Source organism: Falco biarmicus, chromosome 1 (genome assembly GCF_023638135.1).
Source record: "Falco biarmicus isolate bFalBia1 chromosome 1, bFalBia1.pri, whole genome shotgun sequence".
In the NCBI taxonomy this organism is placed as follows: Eukaryota; Metazoa; Chordata; class Aves; order Falconiformes; family Falconidae; genus Falco; species Falco biarmicus.
Genome location: NC_079288.1, coordinates 29,455,053 through 29,463,082, shown reverse-complemented (window position 1 = coordinate 29,463,082; position 8,030 = coordinate 29,455,053). Strand labels below are relative to the sequence as shown.

General features: G+C 42.1%; 1 long non-coding RNA gene across 8 annotated transcripts in view; it reads left to right on the top strand.

The window, feature by feature from the left end:
• The first annotated feature begins 737 nt into the window (after positions 1–737).
• The window catches only part of LOC130154248 (uncharacterized), a 31,296-nt gene continuing 24,003 nt past the window's right edge, over positions 738–8,030 (top strand). For 7 of the 8 annotated variants that reach the window (XR_008823659.1, XR_008823666.1, XR_008823661.1 and 4 more), the window contains exon 1: positions 738–884. This is a non-coding gene — a long non-coding RNA (uncharacterized LOC130154248). Of the gene's footprint in view, positions 885–3,028; positions 4,062–8,030 lie in introns of those variants that run through there. The other variant, XR_008823657.1, reaches the window with a different exon arrangement.

The window sequence follows — 8,030 nt, the reverse complement described above, 5'->3', positions numbered from 1 at the left end:
ATACGTTGCCTGTGTCTTCCATCCTTCCACACCCTGGATTTCAAAAGTGACCTCAATCTTCCATGCTAGTTAGTTATTAGAAACAAATCTTCCAACTAGTTTAGTGCCAATACAAGACATAGAAAGATGAATGCAGAACCCGGAAAACTGTGGGCATGGCTCAAGGATGGTTTAATGCATGAAGCTGAGACTCAGCTGAGCTTGGAATAAATGTGAGAGGCAGTTCAAGGACAAAAAGGCTGTGTGCAATGGCCTCTCTGCACAGTTAACTCTTCCCCCTCGGAAGTAGTTCTGGCTGTTTGACTCTATTGCAGTAGAATTGCAGTGGACAGCAGGTTTCTCACCATTGACTTAATGAAAATATGACCAAGTTATATTTGGAGACTTTATGGCAGAGAGGCTTTTTATTTTTGAAAAGTTTTTTTTTTTTTTTTTCTCTCAGGAAGATTTATGGAAGTTGCTCTGTATTTCTCATTTCTTCATGAGCATCAGATATAAGCAGAGCAAAGCACAGGTAGTTTAAAGTAGAGTTTTGGTGAAGTTGGGAGGTTAATATTAATTTGCTACTAAGCTCATTACCATTTGCCTTAATTGTCACTGTAAACATGAAGTTGAATGACCTGTTTTTCAGTTTACTAGGAATTGGCACAATTTTCTGCCTTTGCTTAGAGCCAGGGCACCGCATACGTCACATTGTGAAAGACAGAGCAAACAAAGATTATCCTCAGCAGCTCAGCCCCAGATATCATTAGTTGCTCGGTTCTCCTTGCACTTGACTACCTCAGATCCGTCAAGCAACATTTATGCCACAGCAAAACCAACAAAGAAGGCATGAGGAAACGGCACAAGTGCCCTTCATGACAGAAGCAAAGGTGTCGACACTAGTAAGTGTTAGCTGTTTTGATTTTGGCAGAGCTGAGGCTGTTATTTTCTGTTCTCCTGATAGAGGAGAAAACAATGTCCTTTTCTAGTTGCAGTATCTGTTTTGACCGATATTACTGCCTGTTACACTGCTGGATAAAGGTCTACCATACTGTCACAAGAATCCTCTTTTCCTGAACGCTCTCCACATACCTCCTGAGCCCACGAATCCCCCTCATTCATCTCTCTAACACGTATCTTGTCTACTTTTTGTTACATTTATTGGCATTTAGTTCAAGATTGCATGTATCCCAAAAGATTTCACATTTCTGTGGCAATACATCTTAATCATTGGTTTTTCTGCCTTTGACCTCACTCACGTCTATTATAATAGCTTGTCATGCAGTAGCCATACCCTGGGACTTTTATCAAACCACAACTTAAAATCACCTAGCATTGTGTTTTTGTAGGTGATTTGCCTCTGTCATCCTGAATGTTATTTGAACCTTCATTTACCAGAGAAAGAAATCTGTTAAACAAGCAAAAATGGGTCGGCTGCCTCAAATCCCAGTAAATTGGCACAGCTTCACAATTTAGCATTATGCAATTATATTAAAATTAAGATTTTCAATCATCAGTTTTAAAAAAGAACATTACCAAATACTATTAGGAGCTACTAAAATATACTAAGTTTCAACAACTGCCAATGAAAATTAAATTAAGCGATCTGCATACTGTAAAATGAGGGAATAATATTTAAAACAAAACAGATACACAGGAAAACTGTGGTTGTAAGTGCATGATCGTGTTCCCCTCTGGGTAGTGTCATGGGGCTATAGTTTTCACTAAAGGCAGAGAAACCTCTGAACTCCAGGGAACCTGAGCCAACTTTTTAAAGTTGACTCATCGCAAATTGCAGCACAGCCATAGCAAGGAAAAAAACAAACAAACAAACAAAAACCCCAACAAGACTCACTGCAGAAAGATATGGTATTTCATAGAATGCAAGAAAAATGTCATTATATAGGAACAAATAAATACCAATCTGAGGTTGGACTGAGTGACTAAGAGACACAGAAGTAAGCTGCTGACAGATTAGAGTGATATTTCCAGGACCCACAGCCCAGTTTGACGGCAGATGGGAAAGCTGAAAGCTAATGACAGATAAGATAGATGTAGCTCTTGGTTTGTTAGCTGCTGTTTACATCATGTGAGAGACTGAAGTTCACAGCCAAGGATAAGCAGGAAAAAACCACTAGATATGGAAAAAATGAAAAAAAAAAACAAACCCAACTTGATATGTGAGAAATTTACTTTAATAGATTTCTGTGATTGCTCTCTGCTCATTCAAAGTGGGTAATCTGAGGTTTTTCCCTTGAAGAGCATTTTGCCAGAGGTCTAACACAATTCCCCTTCCCTTTCCCTCTAAAACGTTGCTCCTGGTGGCCATTATCATCAACTAAGCAGCAGGAAAATGAAGGGCATTAGACTTCTAAGGAGTCCAGGCTGGGCAATTGCCGACTGATATAGACCCATCCTATGTCCCCAAGAGTCCCACTGAAAAACGTGCAAACTATGCATGATGTTAAGAATTAAAACTGGCGCACCTTTTTTTTTGTCTTTTTTTTTTTTTTTTTAAGATTGTTGGATTCTGTTGATTTCAAACATTTACAATTTCCTGGCATTTCTTAAAACTTGCTTTATGAAATGACGCAGTGAGGAAAGTTGAATGAACATCATGCTGATAGACACAATGTTGTCTGGCATGCATTGACTCGGTAACGTCAAGGTCTGTGGAAAAGTAGTAGTAACGTTACGCCTAACGTACTTCTGGGTTGGTTTTATAAGACATTTTGGTCACTGCATTGTAAGAGCATCCTTTGAGAGAGAGTGCAACATCACCGCTCAGGGCAAACCCTTTGAGGGGTATTACTAGAGAAAAGGATTAACTGGCTGTTGCCTAAAATAGCTCAGAGACAAGTGGGAAGGGAAAGGTATCCCAGTAAGCTGTAGCATTGCTGTAGGGCATCAGGATGATGGCCAGCCTAGAATATCACAATGACACTTCCAAACGTGTCTTCATAAAATGTTATTGCAGAGCTTCGGAGAGGAGCAAAGCAGGTCAAGGTTTGCAGTAGGCTTCTGGAGTTAGTACCTAGCTCAGAAACAAGAGTTCAAATACCAATGTTAATTAGAAAAAAATGATCTAGAGGATACAAAAACCAATTTGTTACATGTAACAAAGCATGAAAGGTTTTTATGGAAAAAAGTAGCCTGCACAAAGAATTCAGGACAGCATGTTTTGTTTTTCTTCCTCCCGTAAGCTTCCAAAGCAGTATGGGGCTGTGCTCTTAGATGTGACTTAGTTACTGTAGAAAATAAGAAATAAATCTGCCTTGAATATACTTTTCCAAATTTTCTTTCTTTAATTTCGGAAGTATTCAAATAAAAAGTGCCTTGTAGAGAGACAGTGCGCACTGTCCCTTGTGTTCCTACATCCATTCAATGCCTTGAAATTGGAAGTCTGCAGAGCAGTAGTTTCATGTATAATAAATACAAAATTCTCTAACACAGGCTGTCTACACAATGCTGACAGAACATGAATGTGAAATAACACTCAAGAGATCACTCAGAAATCAATAAACTCAATCAGCTAGGATCTTAACACTGTCTACAACAATAATACAGGGAAAGTGATGAACACTGCAAGGGTATGTGGTGATTTTAAAATGAAACCAGAAAAAAATTCTCCCAAAATGTTTTCTTCAGGCGGGGTGGTGGTGGTGTGAAAAACAAAAGAAGCCAAAACCAACCTGTCCAGGTTTCTGTTGGGATACAGTTAATTTTCTTCTTAGTAGCTGATATGGTGCTGTGTTTTGGACTTAGTGTGAGAATAATGTTGATAATACATTGTTTTAGTTGTTGCTAAGTAGTGCTTACTCTAAATCAAGGACTTTTCAAGTTCCCCGTGCTCTGCCAGTGGGCAGGTGCACGAGAAGCCAGGCAGGAGCAGAGCCAGTACAGCTGACCCCAACTAGCCAAAGGGACATTACACACCACAGAATGTCATGCTAAGTACACAAATCTGGGGGAAGAAGAAGAAAAGGGGGCTGGGTGTGTGGGGATGTCATTCAGAGTTACAGCGTTCGTCTTCCCGAGTCACCGTGACACATGCTGCAGCCCTGCAGCCCCAGGGATGGGTGAGTACCTGCCTGCTGTGGTGAGTGGGGAATTAATTCCTGGCTTTGCTTTGCCTGCATTTGCGGCTTTTGCTTTACCTATTAAACTGTCTTTATCTCAATCCATGAGTTTTCTCACTTTTCTGATTCTCCCTGCTATCTCACAAAGGGGGAGGGAGTGAGCAGCTGCATGGGGCTTGGTTGCTGGCTGGGGTTAAACCACAACACAACCCGATCCCAAACTACGCGCCCCTTAGGAGCATGGACAGGAAGAGTACGGGGCTTGTCATCACAGACTGGCTTAAACCGTTTCTTACTCTGATCTGATAGTAGCCAGTCCTGAATGTTTCAGGAAGAGATAAACTGCTACAAGAAGACTTTTATTTTCCTAACTCGAAGAATTTATAACCTTCTAAGTAAGGATGGAGCAATGAAACTGAGATTAGACCTGCCAGCTTCAGTCAGCTGGATTTGGCTTGTAGAAAACCAAAGAATAGACTCAAACATTTTATCCGAGATGCCAACGTTTGAGAAAACAGATAAAAGCTGCAGGCTGATGGTATATGCTGATCTGAGCAGGCTACAATGAGTCAAAATTTAGAAGTAGGTTTTGTTAATAAAAGTACTGAGCTTCCTTTGAATCACTAACAACATCATACCAACTTCAATAGGAGCAGCATCTAACCAAAACTATCCTTAAGAATTCTCAAAACCATTAGCTCTTCTGTACAACATGACAGAGTAACATCACGGAAAGTTAGTGCCCCAAAAGACAATCCATCAGCCCATGCTGCTGGGAAATGTTAAGAGAGATTGCACCACAATCCAGGGGAGTACTTGGAGCCTTTGTACTGAAAAAGGATTAACAGAAGTGAAACTGGGCAGGCAGCAATGGTTGAAGTGAATCAATAGCACTTCATGTACCCAAAGAATAGCATTAGAAACGGTGCAACAGGAGAGAGAGGGAGGCAGCTGGAGGCAGCTGGCAGCTGCTCCTAGGAGGGATGACAGGTAGGAGACAAATCTGTCCCCCTGGACCCTCGGGAACACCGGGCATGTCAATTTATAGCGAGGGATTTGAAGGACTGCTACAAAGCAGATCTTCATGCCACATGCATCAGCCCAGCTGTCTGTGTGCTACTTCATTCAGTCCTTTCAAATACATTTTACATCAGCTTTGGGTCCTCCATCAGGAGATGATGGAGCATCACGTGACACCTATCAGTGCCCCTCTTCTCCATTTTACATACAAATAAGCTGCAGCACAGAAAGCAGGCATCTGCTACCACAGGAAGCCTATGAATGAACAGAGGTTTGAACAGTCTCCCCAGCCTCCCATCCCTGCTGCCCAGTCCCCCATCTCTGGTTCTTTTCCCCCTGTATCATCACACACTGCTACATATAAAGTTTCCCCAATGTAGCTTACTTAAGGACAATGCCATTGTTTACCAAATGAATAATTTTATGGAACAAGTCATAAGGATCTTGCTGAGCTGGTAAAGTTACCAAGCAGCTCATTTTCGATTCCATATGTTCTTAATAAATGCATTTCCACACCAGTTGGTATTTGGTTGCTGCAATTCATTTGCAAACATGATTAAAAATTCAGTCAAGATTAATCTTTATTTTTCACTCAACTACCTTCAAACAAAATCACCTACAGCAATGTGTATGGTAATCAACCCAAGCAAAAAACCTTAGAAATGGAAAAAAACACATGAGTAAAAGGTAAGGTTATTAAAATCTGAATTATTTCTTTCCTACAAAGTTTTGAGATAGTGCTCTTTAACTTTGGATATGGCAGTTTCTCTACATCTGCTCCACCTGATATGAATAAATAATTGACAGTTATTTGACAGCCCTTTAGAAACAGCGCATGAAATATATAAATAAAATGTTACAGGATAATAGCAAGCCTCCATACAACAGACATGAAAGAGAATTTTCTTGCAATCTGCATTGTAGAGACTTGACTGCATTTGAAATTACTTCAGGAAAATGTTGGTACAGCCAAGTTACGTGCAGGAATACAAATACACTGAGGAGCTAAAAGAAGAGCCGCCAGGCACAGGCAGCGCATGCAGCACTGGCGTGTCAGCATGCCTGAGAGGGGTCACAGAGCCCCTGCAGTGACTGTGGGGTCTCAGGTGTGCACCGAGTCAGGGACAGGACCAGTGCTCTCGTGGTGATACACGCACGTGCTTAGAGCAATTACAACAGGCTGCAGCTTGTGTGGCAAGGTAGTGCTGAACGGGTAGTTCGTACCAAGGTGGTGGCGGAACTCCTCTCAGTACCCACCTCATGCTTACAAACGGCTTCATAGGGCACATCACCGCCTGGAAGAAAGCGCCAGAGAGCACGGCTGTGCCCTTTGCTCCGTACAAGTGGTTGGTAGAAACCACCAGGAGCAATGATATTGGATTGCATTTGTTGATTACTGTGGATTAGGTATGCAAATAGCGCACTGAGTCCTGTGGCTATATTTGCTAAATGCAGCATTTCTCTGGTCTAAACACTCACGAAACTGGCACAGAAATCATGCCATGGTGCTTGCTGCTGGGTCATGGCTCTGGCCTGAGAAATGCTTTTGAGTATCCCAGACGAAGTGAAATGCCCTGTAAGGGCGCTTGCTGTTCTGATGACCATATTTCTTTTTTTAGCATGACATACCCAGATATATAGGAAAGGCAAAGGTGAAGATGCAGGGTTTCATTCCCTCTTCTCTAGGTTCAGGAAGGTTTATCTACTCGATTCTTAAGGCCACTCCTAGTCCTGACCGAGATTCTAGTTGCTTCCAGTCAGTTCCAATTTACATCACCTGTCTTTGACCCTACAATAGTCAGGAAAACCCTTTAAAAATATGTTTCCAACTGTGGGAGTGTCAGGGAATCAAACCTTTCTGGAGCTTTTCTCTTTTGTTTCAAGGGGAGTGCAGGCTGACTGAAGGGATAAGTTGTTCAGATCAAATCACAGTGAAAATTAGAAAGCATAAGCACATTCAATGCAAGTAGAGTCAGAGGTGCTTTTTTTAAACAGAATAATGAAATCAAGGAGGCTGCTCTCTATACCCGCTAATATGAGCTGATCCGAAGCTAGAGACCTAAACGCTTTTTTCCTAAAGCTGTCTGAAGAGGATCAGGGCTCCCATTTAAATATGAGTGGAGACTGTCTGCAGACTCTCAGTGGAGCGTGGAAAAATACAGTGATGGGGAATGTGCAGTTCTGAGGCAGCAGCCCGTTCTGTTGGCTCGGCAGACGATCAGGGCTCTGCCTTCTCTCTAGCACAGTGTGGTCCGCGCCTGGTTCACCCAGCGGAGGGATGGGAGACCCGAGCAGCCCACACGCCACAGCGCGGGGCACTTGCTCCCTGTGCCACACCTGCCCTGGGCTGCTCCCGGCAGGGGAACGGTTGCCCTGAATATTTACCACAAGACGAAACAAAACACACAGACATTCTTTTCCACTCTGAAAACCCTCTGCCAGGTGAGTTTTCCTGGCCAGATCCCACCCCCCCCCAATCTGTTCCAATGTATGAAGATGACTTTTTTCCTTTAAATCTCTCAGTATTACAAAAAATTTGGATTTGACAGTTCTGTACTTTCCCTTCCTATCCCCCAACAGCAAACTTAAATAATGATGAGCATACAACGTAGAGGGAACTAATATGCAAAGTGACAGCTATTTTAGTAATGTCTCTAACCCATTAACACTCGGAGGGCATTAGGCAGCACAACAGGATGACCTTTGCTAAAAAGGTGGACTGGAAAAATACGTTTCTTTTCTTTAGGATATGAACTGAGCATAACATTATTTCAGAAGTGATAAAGATCAGAGAGCTGTAGCATAAGGAAGATGAAATCTGACTCACTGACTTATTCAGGCTGGAATATCCTATTGATTCCTGCTTTCATCACAGACAGCCCATCTGTGTTCAGCTGAGTTTGGGTCAAAGGATCTGTAAGTATTTCATTATTTAGACAAGTTAACCTA